We start from the raw sequence: 26,103 nt of genomic DNA, 5'->3' as shown, positions 1-26,103 counted from the left end.
GACTGTTTTTGATCTGCAAAAGTTGCAGTTTTGTGTGGTTCAACCCAATAATGTTGCCACTATTGAAAAGGTGATAGATACTTCTGAGGGACTGGAGCCATCTGTCCACTCACCCATCGATATTTGCTAAGGGTTAACTGTGCCAAACATTAGGTCAGTCCTAGAGGCACAAGCCATACACACCTGGATTTTGCTCCCAAGAAATTCTGTCTTCAGCTGGAAATAGGCAAGTATACAAATAATTACAATTAAAATAAAGTGAATGCAGTCCTGAACTTCAGTATAAAATGTCTTGGGATGTTGAGAAAAGGATATGCACATCAGCCTAGAGAGGGCAGGGGGTCTTCAAACAGAAAAGGAACACATGGCTGAGCTGGAGTGGGTGAGCTGAAGTCTGCCACTGAAAATGATATGAAACATATCCAATGGACACGGCTTTCAAAAGTGAAGAAGGACACTCTTTTAGTGTCAAAAGGTTTCCTCGAGGCAGTAGAGTAGATCAGGCAGATCTATAGACATATGTTGCTTAATGACAGGGATGATGAAAAACATGTCATTAGGCAGTTTTGTCGTTGTTGGAGTATCACAGAGTGCACTTACCTGATCAAGAGATGTCTGAGGCTGCTGCCAGTGTGTCATAACAGAGCAGTACAACCTTTTGCATAAGTAGAAGGAGTACACTCTAAAGTAACAATAAAAATATAGTACAGCAAAGACATAAATGAGTAACAGTTATTTATTATCAAGTATTACATGTTGTACATAACTGTGTGCTATACTTTTATACAATTGGCAGCACAGGTTTGTTTACATCAGTGTCACCACAAATGTGAGTTAACACATTGTACTATGACTTTGGGATGGCTGTGAAATTAGTGGGCAATAGGAATTTTTTAGTTCCACTTTAATTTTACATAGTATACGTGGTTTATCATTGACTGAAATGTTATTAGGTTGTGGAACTTGATTATATCACCTTTTGAATCTGGGCACACCTTATGTTGGTTTAGTGGCAGAGCACTTACCTAACATGTGCAAGTTCCTGGGCACAATCCTTAGTACAAAAAAAATTTTTTTAAATAAAAATAAATTTTAAAAGCTTATGTTTTGGGCTGGGGATTTAGCTCAGGGGTTTCGCAGCCTGCTGCACAAGCGCAAGGACCCGAGTTCGATCCCCGGTACCAAAAAAAAAGGCTTATGTTTTGAGACAAGTTATTTCTTTCAATGCTATCAACATTAATTTTCTATACATGTATAAGATGGAGATATTAATTACTAACTCATAGAATTATCATAAAGATCAATTACATCATGTGTACTAAAAGCTCAGCCAAGTACTTAATAAATGGGGGTTCTTTTATAATCATTGCTTTTTTTATTTATTTGTTAACCAGCACATCACTAGACCATTGTCAGGAAAGTGTCAGCTTTATTTCTCATGAAAGCCATTGTCCATATGGTTGGGGATGGGTGCAGGCTTTGCTTGGTAGAGGATACATAATCTTCAAGAACTTGTAGCTTCCCCTCAGCCATGATGTGGTACTAAGTCTGTGGTATCTGCTTTGCACCTTACAGGTGAGTGTGTGAGCTTCAAGAGCAAACTGATCAGCACACAAAAGTTTTCAGATGGTTTTTCAAGGACTTTTAAACTCTGAAGTCCTTGATTTAAATGTTCCCAAGAGATCTAAGAGCAGATTTCATCATGGCTGTGCCCATTTTGGTTAACTGTAGAGGGATTCATAGTAGGAATAACAACTTCACACCTGATATCATCGACTAAGCCATGATCAAGTGGCCTTAAATTCTGTGCAAACTGCTCAGGAGAGTCCTGGGAGAAAGTAGCCAGGTGTTGATCTGTGGTCAGCTCGAATAAAAGTTCTAATTCCAGAATCTTGCTGTGAAATGGCTGCCAGATCTTGTCTTGCTGCAATCATTGTTTTGATCCTGAGTAGTTTTATTAGCTTTACTCACAAGCTATAATGGATTTGAGATGGCACTTTAGGAGCTGCAAATACTGAAGTCCTGGGACACATGCTCACAGTGTGGTCAGCCAAAGTAAAACAAGGCTCCATGCAACATATCTCCCCAGGCTGGCTTCCTCCAGAGAACAGAGGCCAAAAGGAAGAGTATCTGCACCTCTACAGGGTGGGCCCTTAGGCTTGGGAAGGAAAGAAGGCACTGAGTCTTAAGTCCTGGGCACAACAAAAGTAGGCCTTAGCTACCAGAGACCCTTGTAAAAACAGCAGAGCCAAAAGCCTTAGTGTAGCCTCAGTTGGGGCATAAAACTGCTTTTGTTAATCTCATTTCAGCATTTTAAAAACACTCTGCAAGAGTCACATTACTTACATTGTTAAGAGTTAACTGCAGATTTGCTTTGCGTGTATGTAGGGTGTGTTTTAGTTGTTCCAAAGCCTCTTCCCCTTGTGGCTGGGTTCTGATATAACCTTAGTGCCATCCAAGGCAATAAATAGCAAAAAAGTTGGGGTAAATCCAGTGATTTTTTCCACAGCACCTTTCGTTGTAAGTATGTCAGATTTTTAAAAATGAGACTCCATAAACCACATCATCACAGAGTCCTGTTGCTGTCTCTGGGGGTTTTAGAGTTCCAAATGCTTGCCTTTTTGGATGTTGCATTGATGTGGCCCGGGGGAATGGGTTAGAGTGACTAAAAACACTCCTGGCACTGGATCACCTTGTGGCTGAGGTGAAATGGGGATCTTGTTTTGAAGAGGCTGGGGGAGAGGAACTCAGGGCAGAGGATGCAAGCAGGGGACACTCTCTGTCAGGACCTTGGGACAGATTGGCCCTTGACCTTCCCAGTCTGGGACTGCAGAAGCTCCTTGTTGGTCACACACATTCATATCCGTCTTGGCAGCCTGAATCCCCCATGTCCTTGGAAATTCCTAGAAGTGTAAAGACAAAATCAGTCCCAGGATGTTGGCAGGATTTAGTGTGTTACTAAAAATGGGGCTGAATTTTAAGTGAAAAGAGAAAAGAAAATTTATGTAATTATCAGTGACTCCAGTAACTTCAGTTGTTCTGAAATGGTTCATTACCCAAGATTGAAATAGGGTCACAGAAGTGCTACTTCGCAGTGAGGGAGAAGCTATCTCTCTGCAGCCCCTACTCCTCCCCTCCACCTTAGCCAAGAGTGGCACTTGGGAATATGTCAGGAAACTATTTGTGGGGATTTGGATGTACAAACTTCATAATGTTTTTCTTAATGCCACAACCCACCTTCACAACGATTCCAAGCTCCCTGTCTCCTAGCTAACTTTGAGTCCTTTCCCAAACACTAAATAATGGAACCAGAATAGAAGATAGTTTCTTTTCCAAAGTGCAGAGGCGGGAGGCTTGGATGACTGTGTTCCCTGAGCCTGGTCTGACTCCAGCCCCCTGGCTGATACCTATTGTGGGTCCGCGTGCGAAGGCAAAGGTCTGGATTGAACCAGGGCTGCAGGGAGCGGTTTTCGGTGACAGCTTCCTTTATTCATGGCTATCTTTCCCTTAGCCAAAACTGTATTTCCTGGTACCTCTCTTGGGTTGCAAATGAGGAGTGGTTGGATCATTTGATTAGCTTTTTCCCAGAACAGGGAGCCTCCCATCTCTGTTTACTTCCCAGTGATTGAAGGAGGCGGCTCAAATATGGGGCGCCTTCTGGGGCTGCTCCTGAAACACAAACTGTCCCAGAGTCAGCCTGGTTTTGCTAAGTGTGTCAATTTCCCCACATCAGTAGAGACCTGCTGACCCCCTGTGCCCTTTCTACTTCTGGAGAACATGACTTCCAGGTGGTCCTGCTCCAGCTCTTCCCACCAAAAAAAGGAAACTACTTGTTCCTTATAGATCACCTGTCTGGATTTTTGTTGTTGTTGTTGTTAAAAAATACATAACATAAAATTTACCATCTGAACCATTTTTAAGTGCATAGTTCAGTGGTGTCAACTGTGTTCACATTGCTGCACAATAGACCTCTAGATATTGCCATATTGCAAAACTGAATCCCTCTAGTGCTGGAGCCCAAGGTCTCACACATTCTGGGCAGGTGCTCTACCACTGAGCTATATCCCCACCAAGAACTGAAATTCTATGCATATTGAATAAAAACTGCCCATTTCCTCCATCTCCAGCCCCTGGAAGCCATCATTCTATTTTTATTTCTGTGAATTTGACTACTTTAGACACCTCATATAAATGAAACTGTGAGGTATTTATCCTTTTATGACTGGTTTATTTTGCTTAGTGTAATGTCCTCAATTTTATCCATACTGTAACATACAACAGGATTTCTTCTTTTTATGGCTGAATAATATTCCATTGGGTGTATGTAGCACATTTGATTCATTCCCCTTTTGATGGAGATTTGGATTGTTTCCACCTTTTAGATATTATGAACAATGCTGCAATGAACATGAATGTGCATCCTGCTTGTGATTATACAAGTGGAATTGCTGGATCATATGGCAATTCTACACTAAATTTTGGAAGAAACTTCATATTGTTTTGCACAATTTTACAATGTCTGGCGTATATTTGAAGTGCCATGGACATAGACTTTAGGCCTTGGATTCCTATCATTGAATTAACTCCCTATATTCTCTCTATCGAATGTAACTTTCCTTCAGGGTCAGTCTCACTGTACAAGGAACAAATAGAAGGTCTTTCCCTGGTGCAAAGTGAAAGTAAAACATGTACTCTGCATTTCTGTTCTCTGAAGCTACACTGATTCCTTGCTACCATCAGGCAAATGCAAGCACTCAGTTCAATCTCAGGTCCATCTCTCTGGACCTTTCTGGTGTCTGTAGCGCCTCCTCTCCTGTGAGATGAGGAACTGCTGGTCTCCAGTCAGTGCCATTCTCCTGGAACTGAGCACTTTGTGCCTAAGTTAAAAGAGGGCAGGCATCTCTGGGTCTCTTCCCTTCAGGGATGATGGTTTATAGAGTGCACTTTGGTCACCCTGGTAGATATTCTGGCAGTGAAGGAAAGACAAAGGTCTACTGGTCACCCACCAAGGCTAACAGTTCTGATCTTTTGCAAGAGGAACTTGTCTCTTATGCCACAGAAGAGGGAATTGAGACTTGCAGGGCAGTTGTAGGGCTGGCTCATTTTCCTGACTAGAAAACCTAGGAGATTATACTTTGTGAAGGTGTGTGTCTTCTCCTCCACCCCAACTTAGATACCCTTTTAGCCAGTCCTAATACAAACACACACACACACACACAGGGACCTCAAGAGTTCTCATCTACTTGAGCCTATGATTTGCTTTCCAATCATATCATTCTGGTTCCATTCCCAGTTGCTGACTTGAATTTGGGCCTTCAAAAAGAAAGTAAAAGGTAAAATTCCTTAAGATTGACTACTTTTTTAAAAAGTACTCTGAGGGCCGGGGATTTAGCTCAGCGGTTCTGGCGCCAGCCTCACAAGTGTACAGTTTCAAGTTCAATCCCCAGTACCAAAAAAAAGTACTCTGAATTTTGTCACCCTATTCTGTATTTACCTTATTTATCAAGTTGTTTTTTGTTTTTGTTTTTTTTGAGACAGGGTCTTGCTATGTAATCTGGACTAGACTTGAACTCGCTATGCAGCACAGATTGGCCTAAAACTTACAATCCTCATGTCTCAGCCTCCCAAGTATTGGAATTAAAGACATGCACCACCACAGCCAGCTTTACCTCAGACTTTATATGTAAGTAGAAAAGTTTTAAGAGCAATCAGACGCCCTCTAAACTGCTCTTTTGCCAATGTGCTCTGGAGCAAAAATTTCTTTGGTTTTTATTACCCTCTATAGACTTTAAACATGCAGATACACCTAATCGGAGTAAGAAATTTGTCACTAACACTTCACTGGATTGTTTATCAGGCTCTTTTCTCTTGGAGAAGAGGGTAAGTGAATGATAGAGGCCCAGATGGGAGAAATACACAGAAAGAAGAGTTGAGAAAACATTAACAAATTCCATTCATTTCCCAGCTTTTTTGAGGGTCAGCTCTGTATAAGTTTCAGCTAGAATTTCATGAATCTTTGTATTTCAGCGCTTGTCTACCTTAGGAAAAATTGAGTGAGCAAGTAGTCAAATTAGTCTTGACATCCCAATTTTACATGCTTGGTACCATGTTATGAAATATTATATGCGAAAGAGGTTTATCTGTTTGTCTCTTGTCCTAATTAAGTCCATGTGGATGCCATGTGACTTCTGGGTGTAAGAGCCATTTTTCCCCTTTTTAAGGGCATATTCCTTTAACGTGCTGCTTCAATTGGAAAAAGAACACATCAGTATTTGGACTTGTACATAAGATACAGTGAGAGAATTGTTTGGCCCATAAATTGTTGAGGGAATATCTGAGCTCTAAAATCATCAAAAAGATATTTCCTGGTATTATTGCAGACACTTTTGGATGAAAGATACAGAAATCAGTTTGAGCTAGCTCAAGCAAAATGTGGGAGTGTATAAGCATAGGGGTGTCTCATGGAGCCCAAGAGTGGGAATACTGTCCAACCTGAGGATCTAAGGCCTTGGGAGCTTGACAGGAAACCAGAAACAAATTCTGCCTTTGTTTCCATTGCTCTCAGCATATCTACTTCTCTTTTTCTCTCTCACTGAACTTTCTCTGTATCTCTAGTCACATTGCAGAATGTGCCCTAAGGTTCCTTCATCAAAATATATCTTCCCACCAACCTGAAGATAAACTTGCTATTAACTAGTCTGAATTTTTAGGAAGGAGTACCTGAGTGATCTACTTGGATGAAGGTTTGTAGGGTCCTTATGAGCTAAGGACAAGTGGCCAATGTGCCATTCTACAAGAGTGGCTGCTAGGGATTCACTATAGGCATCCAAGATACTTCCCCAGAGAAAGGAGTATGGTCCACACCATGAGCAGTGATCAGTGTCTGTTTCAGAAGAAAGCCAGAGTTTTCTGTTTTTTACTTTGTAATCTGTACATCCCTACGTCTCACCAGCTAGGAAAACAAATAAAGTCATGCCCACCGCACCAGAATGGTACAGGACCTCAAACTTTGCACAGGTGCCATCAAGGTTTTCCTGGAGTCTTCAGCTGATGGATGAATACTCCAGTCCAGCTGAGTCTATCACCCCTGGCCAGATGCTTAGTTCCTCACCAGGTTTTATGGCCTTGGTTGGTGTTCTGTTTGGCACACATCGTACACACCACATTAGGTCCTTCGCTAGAGAGGCTTGTTAATAGCACCCCCCTTTTATTCTCAGTAGTGTCCTGGTTATTATAAATTATGTGTTCTACCTATCCCTAAAGCACAAGTTTTACAGTGGTCCAAGGCAAAGAGATTTTTGTGACTCTGGTTAGAGAAGTTTCCAAATAGTGCAGTTTGTGTACCCACCTCAACATTTTATAGTGACATAGAAACCCACTTTTTAATTTGGAAACCTAAATTAACCAAAGGGAAGGGTATTGTTTATTGCGTGATATAAGGAAATAAGGGAAAGGACAGAAGGCAGAGCTTGCTTCAGCAGTCACTTGATCAGAATCTCAAACATTAGGGGGCTTACTCCTTCTCTGTGTTTTGTCTATTTTTTTCTCTGATATAACTTTATTCCCTTAGACTTGTTCCCATGAAGCTGGAAACTTGGACACTATCAGCAGTCTTGTGCCTAAGTCTTCAAAGCTGCACAACTAAAGAATTCAGAACTCTTGTTGGGAAGATGCTTGGGGAGAGCCTGTTGATTATTTTGGGGCAAATGCCCATCACTGGACCAATTACTGTGGACAGAGGATGAGTAATTTGGGTTAGCAGCCCCACCAGAATCCTGCTTTGACAGGTGAAAGGTGCTCTTCTATCAGGGACAAAATGGAAGACATGGATCATACAGAATGCTCCCAGTGTTTACTACCAGTCTATTTTCTCCAGAGCTGAGAAGTGAGGGCAGAGATAAAATAAATGTAAACATCCTAACATCCTTCCTTTTCTACAATTGAGATTTTCTGACTGAGGTAAACTCCTCCAAGTCTTTGTTCTCTTCACTCACCCTAGAGGGTCCAAAGTCCTTATGAGCATGAGTTTGGTCAAGCCACTAATGTTCACTGGGGAGCAGTGAACGTAACTTAGACATAAGACTGAGCGTATCATTACATATATTAGCAAAAACAAACAAAACTAGGAAAACATGTACATTGCATACCAGCTCAACCCTTACTAAATTCTACAAGTTTTATCAACCTCATAAACCTACAACTAGCATTCTGAAGATAACTCAGTGGGATTCATGGGAAAGAAGCCTCCCACCTATCTCTCTGTTTCTGTCTCTGTCTCTGTACCTTCCCTAATGTTTGAGATTCTGTCTGTCTATCTATCTATCTATCTATCTATCTATCTATCTATCTATCTAATCTATCATCTATCTATCTATATCTATATCTCTGTACATGTATGTCTGTTTCAGATATATCGAAGTGTTTATAAAACAGGACTTGAATTTACTGGCTTTGGGTCCAAATGTTATCTGCAGAAGAGAATAGCTGATTTCTGTCCTAGTAGAAACTTGAATGTTAATGGAAAATCCTACCTTTCTTTAGTATTGCTAGTTAATCTAGAGATGTTTTGTTTATTAATTTGTGGCAGTGCTTTGATTCTCAGTGAAGCCAGGCAGTTTCAGATCTGCTACAGAATTGGCTGTTGCCCATGTGGCTTTCCATATCTCTAATGGATCTACAACCAGTGTGTGGCACTGGCTGATCTTTAGGGTCCTTTTGGCCTTCTAGTTCTAACTTTAATGAGCACAGAATTGAAGCCAAATTATTTTGCCTGTGAGGTCTACCTAGTTTAAAATTCCTTTCATGTCCTTCTCAAGCACATTTGAGAAGATTAAAAAATGCACTTTAAGATAAAAAAAGATTCAGTTTTTGACAACTAAGCCATGAGATGGACTGCTGCGTGCCCAGACATTTTAGAGGCAACAGCGTCATAGGTCCATTATGTTTGGAAACTAGTGGCCTGCTTATGGCAGTAGCAAGCACCTACTCTTGAAGAGATTTGCATGTTCTTTACCTTTTTGAACCCTGGTCCTGGTTACCAATGCCAAGTCCAAAATGAGTCAGCAGACTGACCTGGTGCACCAGATGGCAAATCTGAGAACCACCCCTCTACTGAAAGATGTACACTAGGGCATGACTTGTCTAAGACTACACAACTTCTGCCAAAAAAAGCCACACAAAACAAAACAAAAGCCTATTTTGCCACAGCTTTTAAACATATGATACTGTGAAAAGTCCCTACTTAAAAGTTAAGTATTTTTGTTTAGAGGATAAAAGAAAAGAAAACAAAAACATAAGCTCTAAGGCAGGGCCTATGTATTACAATAGATCAGGAAGGTCCCGCTCCCCTCACTACATCACTGACCATTTATAACTGCATTAGTTAGCATAAAGGGGCTCCAGCGTGACTTACTAATGAAGACTCTACTTTTCTTGATGAATTATATAGAATAGCTTCGCAGCCTCCACTTTTCATCACCACTCATGGTACCAGCTTTCTACTTTCTTTTAGTTTTCATTTTTAGAGAGCCAAATTTTTGTGAAATTTATACCTATTGACTTTGAGGATACTTCTAGGAAATCATTTGAATATTTTAAAAACCCTATGCCTTGCTAATTTTCCAAAGAGAAGCCCAAGCCTGAGACAGAAACTCAACTCTAATTATATCTGTGGTGCCTGGGAGACATCCCCAGCTTAGATGAGTAAATGTGAAAAGAGAAAACAATCACAAGCAATTAGCTGGTTCTTGGCTAAACATCAGCAATGTATCCACTGTGAACCCCAAGCTCTCCCTGCTGTGGGTACCACTCTCCCTCCTCCTTTTTCTCCCCTCAGCCACATTTCCAGTCAGAAAAGCAGAGAGGGCCTCTGATTGGTATTGTTTCTCTGGAATTAGTCTCCACAGTCTTTTCCAGTGACTTATTAAAAGTCTGTCTCTTCTTCTGGTCATCATTGTATTTTCTCCCCACCCTCCCCCTTTTAAAACCATTTTACTGGAAAACTACTTGGCACCAGGCTTCTCTTCTTTCAGTTATAGCAGCTTCAAGTTCATATTAGCCCACACATAATGCTGCAGGCCTAGCACAAGTGAGTGCAAGGGGAAATGTATTTCTTTCTAAACATTCCACTGCATATAGGATCCAAAAGAACCCCCTCCTCCCATCACATCTGGTGGAATCACTGTGAGACTGGAGGGTGACCAATGGTGTTGGCCAGAGATCTCACAAGACCTCTAGCTTTGAAAAGAGTCCCATGTGGTGGTGAGAGCCTGATTGGGCAGTTGTTTCAGGCTGTTTCACTGCTGAATCTTGGAGGACCAATAAGAATGGGCAGACCTGACTCCTGCCTTCTAAGCATTCTGAGCAAGATCAACATCAGAGTCTTGTTTCTGCCATTCCCACCTTGGCCCTGCAGCAGGACATTTATTGGCCACATTGAGAAGATGACTTCCTGTTTCCTAGTCCTGCTTCTCTGGTGTGTTTGGGACAAAAAACTGGACAGGTGTGTCAAACCCCTTCCACTGCCCAAGAAGCCTCTTTGAGATGAGTTTTTTCTATTTTCCCAAACCTTCCAGGAACTGGACTGTGCCTTGGCAGAGGTGAGGCCTGCAGTGGGTGGGAAACACCAACTAGGTTTGTAAGTGTTCTTACCAGCCAACTAGGGTATCCACCTAGTTGTGCTGTCCAGCCCAGCTTTATCAGCAATGGAATGCACAATCTTGTCTCCAGTTCTGGACCTCCTTGTCTAGTCTCAGTTTCTCTCAGCTTAGGGCAGAAAAGAAGGATACCAGAGAACCCTTATGGGAATTTCCAGAGAAAACCACAAGGACATAAACAGATAATCAAGTAATAGGGGAAGGAAATTGATAAATAGCATGAAGACTGAGAAAAAGACTCAGAAGTATATAGGAATCTTACTGATCCTTGTATTTTTCTCCTAGGGTATTCCATCCAATGTACGAAGCAGGAAGACCTCGAAAATGTTTCTGTAGTACCAGGACCCCCTTCTGGAAGTTTTTAAGAATAGAATTTTTCCAGAATCAGTTTCATGTCAAAGATTGTGAAGGGGAATTATTTCTTGGTGCACTATGAAGTCAGTATTAGCGTTTCCTTAGAATATCTACCCAAGGGCTGCTAGAATTTCATTTACACAAGTGTTCTTGTGATCACTGAAGGAAGGTAGGCCCTTGAAGGAGAATTAGGAATTTAACTAAAGTCTTCCAGATGCAAAAGATTAGACCTGCAGGAAAGATAAGAAATTTTGGTAGGAGGAGGCACGGGGCACTTAGTGATTTTTTAAGATCTCATCTTATAGGCCAGTAGTTCTCTATATTAGAATCACCTAAGGATTTACCACATAATTCCAATACTGGAGTTCTTTCCAAATCATTCAAACCAGACACTATGGGAATGGGCCAGGGGCTTAGTATTGTCAGAATTGCCCAGGTGATCCTGGTGTGCAGCTGGGACTGAGAAACAGAGTCTTAAACTAAGAACCCATCAGTCATCTGTGCCTTGCCTTTGTGAGTAGCCACAGGTGGTGAGTGGGGGTTTACACACTCCTTTTTCCCTAATGAATCTAAAGCTTTGCTACTTAAAGGGTGGTTCCTGGACCAGCTGCATCAATGTCTCCTGGGATCTCATTCAAAAATGCACAATTTTGGGCACCCCCCAAAACCTATTGAATCAGAACTGTAGTGGGGAAATGTTTCTTAAATTTTAAAGTACATAGGAAGCACCTGGGATCTTGTTAAAATGCAGATTCTGTTTCAGTAGGTCTGGGGTGTAGTCCAAGATCCTGCATTTCTAACAAGCTCCCAAATGATTTCAGTGCTGCAAATCCATGGACTACACTTTGAGCAGCAGAAGACTTGGAGCAGCAACAAATAGAAAGCAGTGCTCCAGTTTTGAACTGCTCTGTCGGAACAGTGCTGAAAAAGTTGCATGGAATATCTTTAGGGGCATAAAGGACAAATGAAGATTTTACAGGAATGGCTGCTATTTCCAGAGCATCCAATAATAAGTATATAATCAGGAGATGCTGTTATTGGGAACTTCCAGGAACTTCCAATTGGACCTGGCACCAAACAAAACTACAAGGGGGTAATCAAGTTAACAAAGCTACTTAGTAAGTTGGAACCCTCTTTGCATCCCAGCCCAAGTCACACTTGAGAATAAAGAAATTAACCATTTTTATCACTTAGTATCCGGAAGAGAGGACCAGTCTCTCTAAGTACTTCATATTGAAATTTAAAAGCAATAATTTCTCATGTTCCTTTATGGGCTTATCTTTCCCTTTACTCTACAAATGATAATTGAGTGTTACTCTGCACTTTGCTAGGACTTAGATGTGAATGACTAGAAACTGAATAGGGCTCCAGCCAGCAGTAGAGTCCTAGAATTGCAACCCGATCCTCATTGGAGAGGATACTGTGACTTGAGAGAAGCTAGTTATACTGGCATGGTGCTCATAAACATCTTAGCTATTACATAAATCCCATGCCTAACATCAATTGATGTCAATTTCAAAAATAAGACTATATATGATTTATTTGGAATCAGGCACTGGAAAAGTCAATGCTATTACTGGAAGGAATTTGACACCACTGAGCTTCTCTAGGATAAAGGCTGAGTACACAATATTTTGGAATGAAATGGTAGCCATAGAGGATATTGTATGACTGGGGCTGTAACACCATAACCAATTTGAGAGTTTGGGAAAGGTTTGGTTGTGGGCAGGGAATGTAAGCAGGAGCTTGAGCCCTGGGTTGCAGCTTTGCCTGTGGCATTTGAAAGGTTCTTTTCAATTCCTCCCTTTGAATCAGTGTGTTCAGAAGAGTTAATGCTGGCCTCCAGAACTCTCAGACACCTTAAAAACAATGCTCCTTGCGACTTGTGTCAGGCTAGGGGGTTCCTATTTGAAGAGCTGTGCTCACCTGCTGTCAGGGAGAAAGACAACTCAGTCCACATACTCAGATGGCCCAGGTGCAGGAAAATGTGGAACAAACAAACAAATTCACCAATGAGGAGCTCTGAAACCTCAGCAGAGTTAGGAGCACAATATGAGCTTATTATTAGCAGTAGCAATCAAGAACTCTATGGGGGAAGCCATTATAATTTTCCCCTTGCAAAGATGTGTTAGAGTCCACAGCTCACTGACGTTAAATGACTTGTGTAAAGTTATAGGGTTGTAGATAGAAGTAGAGAACAGAAGTTTTCTGGCTTTGTGTACCAAAACTCTATCCAAAACCTTGTAGAATTGAAGTTAATGGGGAGGGAAATGAGAAGTGATTAAGAAACAGAGAAACTAGAGGGGGAAAAAAACCCTGTCATTATAGTTGGGGGTGTATGTGCAAAAGGAAACATGTAATCATCTCAATTTGAGGGGCCTCAATGTGTGGGCACACAAAACACACTGGGAGAATGGAAATGGAAGAGTGGGTTCCTCTGGTCAAAGAGTGTGCAGTGGAACTGTGGGAATAGGACATATATAATGGATGTACATAATAACACAAGTAACATAAGTACAAAATATATACCTAAGTGATGACAGCTGTATGAGCAGCCAGAAGGTATACAGGAGAGAAGAAGGGGGGTAATTGGAAAAGTGTGTGTGGGTAGAAAGACGATTAATAGAAAGCAGCAGTATTTGCGTGTACCTGGGAAAGGCAGTGGCTGCTGAGGCAGATTTAAGGCAGCTCCCTGGGGCCAGCATAGAAGCCTCCACAGGACTCCAAGTCTCTAGGACTGGAGAAAGTGGAGCATGAAATTCCCCCCCAGGCAGTCTGCTTGGAATGGGAAGTGGTGAAATAAGAGAAAACTCCTTTGTAATATATGAAAAGAAAAGACAGGCAAAAGGATGGTCTGAAACCACATGTACATTAGAGCACAGTTGTGAGAACATTGTAAAAAGAGTTCATTTCCTTAGTTCCACTTGTTGCCATTTTCCAAAGCATATTGTCCCATGTTGGACTGTACAGATGAAAGTTCAATTCCTACTAAATGTGCCGTCTAGCTAGTAACAACCAGTGGCATCTCTTTTAGCTTCCAACTTGAGAAAAATGTTTGTGAAGCTCCAAAAATTGTAAATGCACAGAAAAGATTCTTATTCAACAAACAAAACCCTACTGCTGGAAGCTGAGAGAGATTTTTTAATACAGTTGATGGATACAAATTAATGGGGAAAACAATCCAACAACATATCCACACTAGCTGTACTTCCTGTAACACGGGCCGTTCTACTTGCACCTGAGAGAGGGAGGAAGATCTTACACACTCTGCTCTACTTTCTTTTTCCTTTATGTTCTGTTACAAAGTGTATATGCCCTGCTAGGCATGGAACCTCTGTTCCTTCTATACACATGGCCCATCACATCAACACATGTTCATTCAGGTTAGGCCCTGCTAGGCAGACACTGATTTGGCATGGCTGATTGAAGTCCATGTGAGACATGGTAGACAGGGACAGAGACTAAAAGCTCTGGTAGCATGTTTGCAGCAGATCAGAATTTTAATATATTCAGTTGGTTTGGCATGTTAGAGATCAATGCCTTGGAAGGAGGGCAAAAAATTTACACCTGTCTCCAGCAGAGGCAATGTAATGGATGCCACGAGTGACAAGGAACTGAATTGTGTGCTATGCATATCCTCCTCACTCCTGGTCATAGACCTGAGGTGACAGAGCCTTACTCATATGGACCATGACCTGCTTGAATTCTGGAGCTTAACAGCATAGCCTGATGAAGTGGTACCAGGATGGACCAGAAATTGACCCCACACATTCCCAGATAATTCTGATCCCTTTAGAACTAATGACTTAGAGCAACTGCATAGGGATAGAGATAACTTACTGTAGGAATACATTTTTATAAAATCGTTAGCATCCTCAATAATATATACCTTAATGAAATAGGAACAAAAAGCCATAGACAGGAACATTCTGAAATGAAGGACTAACAATACAACCATGATATCCCATGTATCCTATGATACAACGTAAAATGGAAATGTTGAGAGGAAAAGACAGCTGGGAGCAATAAAATAGGACTGCAAGGAAATAATACTAGCGATGGCACAATTAAAATCTGCATGGGGCGTAAACAGTGGAACTGAGAGGGTAGAATTTAAATCAGTAACATAGAGAATAAGCCTAGAAATTCTCCCAGAAGATAGAGAAAAGGAGGGTGGGGGAAAAGATGTTTTAAAATGAGAGAAAAGATGGTGGATAAGAAAATATTGTTCAGAGAATAGAAAAAGAGCAACTGGGAACCACAGATTTCCTGTAAGAAAAAAAAACCATAATAGTTATTTATAATATAATAGTGATAATCCAAATCAAAATGAAAAAATTTTTTTGAAAGAAGAAAAATAATTACTGAATTTGCAGATGTAAAAGACTCTTGTTCAGGCAAAACATTCTAAAAACAATTCTAGCAAAATTTCAAATTACAAGGATAAGTGAATAAATTGGCATGTATCTGGCCAGAGAAAATATATCCACAAATGAGCAAAATCAGACAAGATTTCAACTTTTTTCCACAACTGTACATGCCAAAATATAACGATGCTGTGATTACAAGATTTTGAAGGGAAAATCTATAAACCAAGAATATTGTACTCATTGCTTTTCATCTGTTAAAGCAATAGAAGCACATTTTTACACAAAGTCAGCTTCCAAAAATGTACTTCCGATGCACAGAAATTCTCCTGAGGTATCACTTTCCATGGTACTTACCTAATGCCAGCACTTGGGAGGCTGAGGCAGGAGGATTAATAAGTTCAGGTCCTGCCTGAGCATAAGACCTTGTTCCAAAAAAAAGAGAATAAAATAAAAAAATTACGGGCTAGGGATGTAGTGTAAAGACCCTGAGTTCAAACTCTAGCATCAATAAACAAACAAAAAAGTAAACACAATTTTGTGTTTTTATCTTAGTTTTAATTTAAGAAAAACACCAGATTTTTCTAAAGTCACATTTTATCTTAGCTGCTTGTCTCCAATGAGTATGTGCCCCCAGGTAGATGAACAGGTTACCTGAGAACAAAACGTGGTTTCTATTACTTTATGTGCAGTTACTCTGTGAATAGGTTCTTCTGAATTCTCTGAGGAACAGGTACCAAGTTGGAATTTGGCAGCAAGGGATGAACTGAGGAAAGGACCATGAAAGGTAAAGGGGGACGGGACAACCGAAGGCAGAGAGAACCTGCAGACCGCACTGCAGTCTGACATCTGCGACGGGAGGGTAGGAAGGAAGGAGAGCTGAGGAGGAAGAATTCAAGACGACAGTGCCGTTCTGGGAAAGCCTTGGCTGGGCACACAGGGCTTCCCTGAACAGAGCTATAGAGGTTTCCCCTGGGGCAGGAAACAAACACTTCCACTCCAGTACCTCTGTTCTAGGTGCCGGTTGTCAGCAGCCCAGCAAGTCCACAGCTTCAGCACCAATGCCACGGCTGTGGCAGCTGCCATGAATTCAAGGCCAACCTGAACTACATAGCAGAAGCCTGGATCAAAAAACAAAAGCAAACAAACAAAAAGTCTAATTAATTGTTGTAAATATAAATGTATGTGTCAGCAATAATTCTTAACAATTCTAAAACCTTTAAAATGAACGCAGATACTACAATGGAGATAGATGGGAAATGTCAAAGAAACTCAACGTAAAACTCCAGGGGGCAGAAGCAAATGAAAATATAAGTTTTTAAGTGCTATGATTAATTTTCACAGAGAAATAATAGGAAATACTGTGTCTGTAATAGGGTATAATTTTAAAAAGAATAGGGAAAGCTCTTTGAAATTAAAAAAATAAAAAAAGAATTAAAAAGTCAATAGAAGGGTTGAATAGAGTTAATGAAATCTCCCAAAAAGTAGATTCAAAAGAAAAGATGGAAAGTAGTAGACATATGCATGTATTGAAAAGCTACAATGGGGTAGGGGATCTAGCTCAGTGGTTTCGCCACCTGCTGCACAAACGCAAGGACCGGAGTTCGATCCCCGGTACAAAAACAACAACAAAAAAAGCTACAATGAAGGCCAATATTCTGTATAATTGAAATACCCTAATAAAAATATATTTAGAGTAAAAAAGATAAAATAAAAAATAAAGATAATTGAGAAAATTCAATGTGTGACTAATAGGAATTCTAAAGCTAGAGAACGTAGAAAACATAGGGTTGAAATAGCCAAAGATGTAAGAAAAAAAAACCATTTCCAGAACTGCCAGATACCAATCTCTAGATTAAATTGCCCATGAAGGAAATGCAGAAAATATGGACACTCAGGCTATCACAGTGAAATTTCAGAACAGCAGAATGGAAGATATCCTGAGATCTTCCAAAAAGCAAAACCAGGCCACCTGGTAAGCTAAGATATCAGAACTAGAGTAAGAGTGGTATCAGAGTGTGCCAGAAAGAGTAACACTGGAGAAGGGGAAAAAATGAAACAAGTTCCTTTTAATGTGAAAAAAGCATAATTTTTACCCTATAATTCTCTGCCCAGTTCTTGTTTCCTTTCATTTCCTTCTTTGTCATTTTCTGTCCCTGGCTGTTGTACTGTGTTTCCGTCTAAGGGTTTAAGAAGTGTTAAGGGTTATTGCTGAAGTTTATGTCTTGATATACATTTAAAGCAATTATATACTTTACTCCATTTCACCATTTTCAATTCCGCTGCCACTCCTTTAGCTATGATTTACTTCTTTGTTGGTAGGATGAAAATAGACTAATGATATTTTCAAAGATGCCAAAACTCAAAAAATTTAGCCTCCTGCATCCTTTCTCAGGAAGCTTTCATAAGAGAATATGCTCTACTACAACAAAGAAATAAATTTGCATTTAATAGTGCTCCTAAAAACAAAACAAAACCCCAAACTGATCACCCAGTGACCTATGACTACGAATGATTGAAGCCAAACTTGGAAAATAGACCTTATTATTCCTAGCCTATTGCTGTTCCAGCTATTTTTGAGATAATAGAAATTGGTACCAGCATTAGTCCCTGCCTCCACCATCTGGCCATCCAGGCATCACTCTTGACTACAGAGGTAGTCATGGAATTCTTGGTCCAGTGCTCTGCTCTCCCCAGATTGCCACCCACCTATGAGTTGACATCTATTGGTCAGCTCCATTCACACAGTGCTGCTGCTGCCTTTCTGTGAATAGGTTGTGCTATACCTGTGGTATACTGAAGCATGCAAAATAGTCCTCCCTAATGTTTGTTTGTTGGTTGGTTGGTGCTGTTGGGGATTGAATGCAGGGCCTCACTCATGCTAGTCAAGCAATCTACCACTGAGCAACATCACCACCCCCAATCCCTAATTAATTTGACCTGTGAACTGGGAGAGACCAAGGGCCATGGCATGTTACTAGCCACCTTATCTCCAGGCTGCTGTCCTAGTTTGTGGTGACACTTAGTAAACATTTACTAGACATTTAAATTGTGGACATTCTTTTGATCACATACATTTATTTACTCATTATGTTTCCATTCACTTAAATTGTTTTTTAGCATGTAGGCTTATGAATTCTAATATTCTGACTAGAAGATGGAAGGTTTTGGTCAAGAAAATGAATGTAGATAATATTATAGAACTTTTAGTGGATGAGAGCAAACTCCTCAACTGAGCCATGTATTCGTGCCTTCTTTGTTTCCCCAAAGGACAGAGCCTGTCTTTCAAAGTACAAAAAGAAGAAATAGCAGGTTCTAGTTTCATTCCTATGAGGGTGGAGCTATGATGGGGAAGATGACCTGTCTCTAAACAGGGTAACTATCAAGCCTCTGGCTGCTTTGTAGCTTCTGAAGGGGTTTGGGGGATGGGCATACAGGGAGTGGATTCTGAGCTAGAATGGCCTAGAAGGTGGGATATTTCTCCCTTGTAGACTTTTTTTAAGTCTTCCTCAAACCACTTGTCCACAGACTTATATTCTTGGCAGTTTCCTTTAACTGTTTTGGGAAAATATCTAGAAAGGGAATAGCTGGGTTGATTGGAATTTCTATTTTTAGTTTTTTGAAAACCGATATTGATTTCTATAGTGGTTGTACTAGTTTATAATCCCACCAACATTGTAGAAGGGTTCCTTTTCCCCTGCAGCCTCACCAGCATTTGTGTTGTTCAGTTTATGGTGATAGCTATTCTTTCTAGAGTAATATGGAATCTCAGTGTTGTTTTAATTTCTTTAATGGCCACCAAAGTTAAACATTTTTGCATCTATTTATTGGCTATTTGTACTTCCCAGAAGAGTCTATTGATTTCTGTTGCCCTTATTTTCATTGGGTCTTTCAGAGGCATCTGATTTTTTTAGTTCTTTATGTATTCTAGATATTAGTCCTCTGTCCAAGGAGTAGGTAGCAAAATTTTACTCCCATTTTGTACGTTGTCTCTTCACTCTGTTGGCTGTTGCCTTTGCTGTGCAGAAGCTTTTAAATATGATAGTACCCCATTTGTTGATTCTTGATATTATTTCTTGTGCAATTGGGGTTTGTCCAGAAAATCCTTGCCTATATCTGTATCTTCAAAAGTTTTACCTATTTTATCTTCCAGCAGATTGTTTTCGTTTTATTATTTAGATCTTTGATCCATTAATTTGATTTTATTTTACTCCATGTGAGAGATAGGAGTCTAGATTCAATCTCCTGCATGTGTATAGCCAGTTTTTCTAGCACTATTGTTACAGAGGCTATCTTTTCTCTCATGTATGTTTTTTGCCCCCTTGTCAAAGATCAGATGGTTGAATATGCCTGGGATTGGGAAAGCACCACAAATTTAATATCTTCTCAATAGAGCTAAAATTCAACCTAGATACTGAAGTTTGGTACTGAGGATTAATACCACTTAGCCCAGTGTTCTCAGCCCTGGAGGCACATTAGAATAATCTGAGATTTAAACAAAATAAAACAAAAAACAATGCCTGGGCCCACCCCAAACCAATTAAATCAGAAGAATCTTGAAGCTAAAGTTTGATACTGAGGATTAATGTCACTTTGCACAATATTCTCAACCCTGGAGGCATATTACAATAATCTGGGACTTTGAAAAAAAAAAAAAAAAAAAGCTGAGCCCAGCCCAAACCAATTATATCAGAATCTTCAGGTCTGCAGACTGGGTATTGGAACACTCTCCAGCTGATTCTACTCTCCATTAATCTAATAGAGAGGAATGTGGAGTTACGTAGGGGATCTTGCTATAAAAGTGTGGTCCACAGATCAGCATCACCTGGAAGCTTGGTAGAACTATAGCTTCTGAAGCTCCACCGTAGACACACTGGATTAGAATCTGCTCTTTAGCAAGACACTCAGAGCATTTGAAGGCACTTTAAATTTTGAGGATCACTGATAAAAGGAAAAATTGTGCAAAATGTATCAGCTGTGACCTGCTAAAATGCCCCATGATAGTTGACTGTTGTGTCAATTTAAGAAATGCCTGACTGATTAGATTTGCATAGTTCTGGGTGTGGCTGAATGGATTTACTGGAGAGAAGATCTACCCTTGGTGTGAGTGCCACCAACCAATAGGGGTGTAGCCTGAAAGGAATAAAAAGGGGGAAGGACAAAGGAACTTTCTCTTTTGTTTCTTTGGAGGAGCTCCAGTTTTCATCTTCACCTTGGACATCTGTCTCCTGGCTTCCAGAACAGACTCTTCAGCTTCCTGATACAGACCTGCATGGGCCTCTATTGTGAGCTCCAGGCCTTCAACTTTTGACTGGATCCTTGGATCTCCAGTAGGCTGTCTGACCCTTTGCACTCTTCCACACCTGACTCTGCAAATGGCCATTGTAAGCCTACCATATGTATGAGAAAATCAGAAAACTAGAAGAGATCTTAGTTGCTTCATTCAGAGATACAAATCTCCCTACAAGAATCAGGTAGTACAGAGAAAGAGTCAGGCAGGCTTACCAGCCCAACAGATAACAAGGGCCTTAGACTCTAAAAGACATAGGAAAAAGCAAGGACTAGGAGGACTGAGGGAAGAGCACATAGACCCACTCTAGAGGGAATCTGAATTGGCTCCAGCTGCAATTCTGCTGTAGCTATGAATTGGCCCTGCCTGCTTTTGAAATTTCCTGTTTTTTAAACGCTGGCAACCAATACATGGTTGTCAATTTTTTCTATAGGTATGATGGCTGATCATCACCTTAACTGGTTTAAAGGATACCTAGATAACTGGTGAAGCATTATTTTTAGGTATGTCTGTGGAGGTGTTTTTAGAGGAGGTTCATTTGAATAAGTGGCCTCAGTAAGAACATCTGCTCTCGCTCAATATGAGCAGGCAACAGTCCATCTGTTGAGGACCTAGATAGAACAAAAAGGCAGTGACAAGGTGAATTTCCTCTCTCTGTGGGAGCTAGCACATCCATTTTCTCCTGTGCTTCATGCCGTTCAGACTGAGACTTGCATCCACAGTCCCATAGGGTCCCAGGCCTTCTGCCTCAGACTGAGGCTTACTTACACTGTTAGCTTTCTTCACTTTCAGGTCTTTGGACTCTGACTGAGTTATATCACCAACTTCTCTGTTTCTGCATCTCACAGATGGACTATGATGGGACTTTTCAGCCTCTACAAGCAGGTGAGTCGATTTACATGCCTTTTAGTTATCTATATGTATCCCGTTGGTTCTGTTTCTCTGGAAAACTTTGACTAATAGGCAAAACAACACAGTATAGAGCAGATTTTAGCTGCAAAAGACCACTCATCTGAAACAACCTTCATACTACCGAAAAAGATTTTGGTTTTCTTGACCTTGAGTCACAGGATAGAGTGCCTCCAGTTTAAGTAGCATTTTAATTTCCCGCTTTTACCTTAGGTAACAGGGCTTTGCTGTCAGAGAACTCTGGAGCTACCACAGGTGGAAGTGGCTGGGGGTTAGTGGCAGCTCAGGAAGTATTTCTCTGGAAATTGTTGGATTTGATGTCCAGATATGTTAAGTGTTTTGTAAGCCCTGTGTAATTTAACAGAAGGGAAAGCCAAACTCTTTCACTGGATATTTCCTTCAACAGAAGATTTGTTTTGGGAGTCCGGGCCAGGTGACAATGATGGCACTAAGCTTGTTTTCCCAATTGAAGTCAAAACATTTGCTGAGGAATCCCATAAATTGGCCAGATGAAAGTAACTAGGAAAGAGACATGAGAAAGGTGAGGTGACCATACAATTCTGAGAGATGGAGAAAAGCACACTGTAAAGGTGGGGGAGGCAGACAGGGTGCAGGAATGTTTTGGCCAGTCAGCATTCGGCACCCATTTGTTTTTCAGAGGAGACTTATTAGTCGCCTGCTATGTGGGAGGCGTAGTTCATAGTTCATAGTTCAGTACTGAGGATAAAAGAGTGAACAAGACTGGCCAAATTCCTGCCCTCATGGAGCTCACACCATTTTTCAAGTCACATATCCCACATCCCTTCTTCTTAATGTCACTTAGTGTCCCATCTTTATAACACAGCCAACATTCCTATTTTTGATCCATGTTTACATTTTCACATTAGCTATGGTGGGACTCTAGATTTTGGTCTCTTCAAAAGCCTGAAAAATTCAGAGACCCTAATATGATCATTATCATCACCAAGGTTCACAAGGTCTGTATGGTAGGGAGTATACTCTTCCATGAGCAATAGTATTTTAGGTTCTGTATACAGGAAAGTTAGAATGTATCAAGAAATTCATTGTCTTCCTTCACTATGAGTGGCGTTGTCAGGTGCTTCACACTAAATCTTCACACACTATGATTGCTAAATTTAACTAAGAAATCTTCTTGGAGTAGTAATCCTTTCCAGTCTTTGAGCTATGTCTGTACTGGAGGTCTTGTTTCATAGTATCCCAGTGAGGCCACATTCATATGGTAGGTGATAAGTTCATCTTAAATGCAGAAGCACTTTTGCCTGTTAGAAAGAACAATAGAATTTCCCTCAAGAATGGGTGTAATTATTAGTTTGTGTGATAGAATCTTTGTTCAGTTCATTTTCTTTATCAAGGAAGAACATGAACAGAAATGATAGTCTGTGACTGCTGAGAAGCTTCTGTAAATTTCCATTGTTTACATCTGTAGAGGTGAATTTCTCCAGACAGTGCTATTAATTATCATTTCATGGGTAAGTATCTGCAACCATAGGGGCGATAGTAAATTACTTAAATAATTCACCCACTGGGCAATAATAATAGATGTGGTTATTTTTTTCTGGGAATTCATTTTATTTTTCCCTTTAGTATTTCTACCTTATTCAAATTACTTTAAACTAGAGTGCCAATAACAAAATTCTACCCTGTCTGCTTAATCTAATATACCCACAAGGCCAAAATGTCAGCTAAATGAGGGCTCATGGTGTTGGCACATTTCTTTTTATAGGGGTTGAGGTCTTGAGGTTGTTTGGAATTCATTCTTTATGCATTGCCATTGCCTTACAAGAGAAACCAGTGCCAGCCTTTGCATTGCATGCCCCATTCCTGATCCTGGGCTTTCTCATACACAGCATTGCTCATTTCCTCCTGGAACTGTGCCCACTCCCCTCCAGCCCTGTACCCAGATTCTTTCTTGCCCTCCTTTAAGGGTTTCTTTTATAGATATTTTTCCAAAGAAATGCTACCAGTGCTTTACTGGAGAGCAGAGATTTGGGCCCAACTCATAGAAAAGAGCAGACAGTGATGGTTTACCAGTGCTGACAAGAAGAACCACAGACCCAGAGCCCTCTGGGCCCTGTTGACTAAGCAGGGGCAGGAAATTAAGGTACTATTTTTTGGCTTTATCTCTTTGCTAGTGATAGACTAGTCCTACTCATTGACTGGGCAGAGGGAAGCTCAAAATTTCTGGATAGTGTTGGATTCCTGGACTGGTTGGGTATAGCTCCCACAACAGATTCCCAAGCAAAGTCATGTGGTGGGATGAAGGCATAGTCTCTGCCTCTGTCTCCTTGCTATCCTGCTTGGCATAGTGTCTGCACATGGAGAGCCCTCACTGAGTATTTCCAAACCTTTTACTAGTTAAGGTTTTTTCCATGTCTCTTTTCTACCCCACACAGTCCTTGGGATTGCCAGAATCTGTCCATCCATTCAGTAAGAACACACATCTGTTAAGTCACCAACACTTTGATGTTTAAGAGGTTCTCTCTTCCTTTCTGGACCTTTTATTTTGTTGTGGTTTCAAAGAGAAAATAAAATTTTAAGCATACAAGAATGTCTGTTCTAAAAACAATGATCAAATAACTTTTACAGGGGCCAAACTCTTGAATTCTCTATCAATGCATCTTTCTTTGCAGGAAACATTGGTGGTATGGCACATATTTTTCATTATGTTGGGTACACAACAGCTATTTCCCCAGGTTTCTCTTTTTAATAGAATTCTCATACTTCCACATGTGACCCTGTATTTTAGGCAAGCTGGAGCCATACTCATGACCAAAAGGTGATTAGTCTTGAATAACTTAAATTGATCATGATGATTGTATTACCCTTACCAGTGATTAGCTTAAAAAAGGATATGGGAGAACAATTATGATCAATAGATATACATGAAATTTTTCTGAGAAGGGAGAGGCCTGGTTTACAAAGAAATGGCAATTTCATTATGGCATTCATATTTTGGTGTGTGAAGGTCTTATGGTTTGGGCTGTTGGTACCATCTTTTGACAATAAAGAGACAAACTGGGGGACAAAAGCCAACACTTTAAGAATAGCAAGGGCAGAACTATGAAAAGAATATTGTCCTTGATGATTTTCACCTCTAAATTAACTGACCCTGGACCTGCCCAATACCTCAGACTCCTCCTCCTTTGAGACATTATGCCCTTTATCTTAGCTTGAGTTAAGACTTTTGTTAAAGTAAAACAAACAAAAACAGACATTATAAAGCCAGCACTGACCAGAGATTACTGTGCAAAGTCTCAAAATGAGGCAAGGGTGTGTCAATTTAAAGTTTAAAATGGCAAACAGCCCACAGATGTCTGATGCATTCATTTTCCTGTAGAGACCAGATCAAGTCTTTCAGTGAGTTGCCCTTTTCCCTGAATTCTGTGAGGGTGAGTACTTCCAAATTTGAACTCTCTTTGGAAATTTAAGATTGTGTGCATGTGAAAATTTAAGCCCTGAGAACCAAGAGATTTCTCCCAGACTTCTAAAGTCACAATCTGTTGAGGATCTCTCTCCTCTGCCATGTCTGTACTGCCAAGAGGAGGGAGACATGGAAAGCTGAGGGAGAAGTTGCCATTTCTCTCTATCCCTCATCCCAATGGCCACCAAGGTGTCATCAGCCCTAGACTGTCAGCTTGTAGCCTTACTTGTTTTTTTGTTTTGTTTTGTTTTTGTTTTTGTTTTTTTGGTACCGGGGATTGAACTCAGGACCTTCAGCTTGCGAGGCAGGCGGCGGAACCACTGAGCTAAATCCTTGGCTGTGGCCTTACTTGTATGTCAACATGCAAGCCTTTCTTTGGGGAGAAATATTGTTCTCTTTGACAAATTTCCTCTAAAATGGTCTCACTGTGTTTGCAATTTTTATCACAACTGGAAAGAAAACTGATGGTTTCACACACTATTTGGACTTTACTATGTACCTTCTCCATATAAATTCTTTTCAGTGTCATTCATTAGTTGTAAGTGGGATAAGAGTAACTGTCCTTTCCTTCCCAGGTAAACCTTTGTTAAACACAAGAAAACCAGGACCTCAGGTGAAAGAGTAGGTTTATGAGCCTCCAGGTGGACTTGCCCTCCTGGAGCTGGAGAATGAAATCAGTGTATCTGGTATCAAATATCTGTAAAGGCATTCTAAAGAAAACAATCTCTAGTTAAGCAATCTGATGGGCTTTACCAAAGGGGATATTAGTTCTGGAAGAGGGTAATTCTGTAGTTCTAAGGAGCTATGCTGAGACACTGAGAAGTCATGGTTTTCTGAGCACTAATGATACCTTTTGATTTGTCCCTTACATAAATACAGTCCAGACCAAGAAACAATTGTTCAGCTCTGAGTTTCAAAATGGAGTTCTTAAGTTTGTAGAAGTACTGTAATCTAAAAGCCAAAGTGTTTTTCATTTTTTATTTACCAGAGTTGGGCTTTGTTGGAAGAGAATTACTGCTGGAATTCCAAAATCTATCCTTTTCTGTCAAGAGAACTTATTACACAGAGTTGTCACACTAAAGTCAA

The 26,103-nt window shown here is 40.5% G+C and overlaps 1 long non-coding RNA gene across 2 annotated transcripts in view; it reads left to right on the top strand.

Annotated features, from left to right (window-relative positions):
• Nucleotides 1-5,361: 5,361 nt before the first annotated feature.
• The window catches only part of LOC110350089 (uncharacterized), a 97,491-nt gene continuing 76,749 nt past the window's right edge, over nt 5,362-26,103 (top strand). Inside the window, exons 1-3 of one of the 2 annotated variants that reach the window (XR_015442273.1) lie at nt 5,362-5,683; nt 20,567-20,760; nt 21,459-21,551. This is a non-coding gene — a long non-coding RNA (uncharacterized LOC110350089). Of the gene's footprint in view, nt 5,684-20,312; nt 20,761-21,458; nt 21,552-26,103 lie in introns of those variants that run through there. The other variant, XR_002396389.2, reaches the window with a different exon arrangement.

The sequence above is a fragment of the Heterocephalus glaber genome, unplaced genomic scaffold (genome assembly GCF_053883595.1).
Source record: "Heterocephalus glaber isolate CG9 unplaced genomic scaffold, H.glaber_assembly_v1.0 deba00001538, whole genome shotgun sequence".
NCBI classification, from domain to species: Eukaryota; Metazoa; Chordata; class Mammalia; order Rodentia; family Bathyergidae; genus Heterocephalus; species Heterocephalus glaber.
The sequence above is the reverse complement of the archived record's forward strand: the minus strand, read 5'-3'. Positions and strand labels throughout refer to the sequence as shown.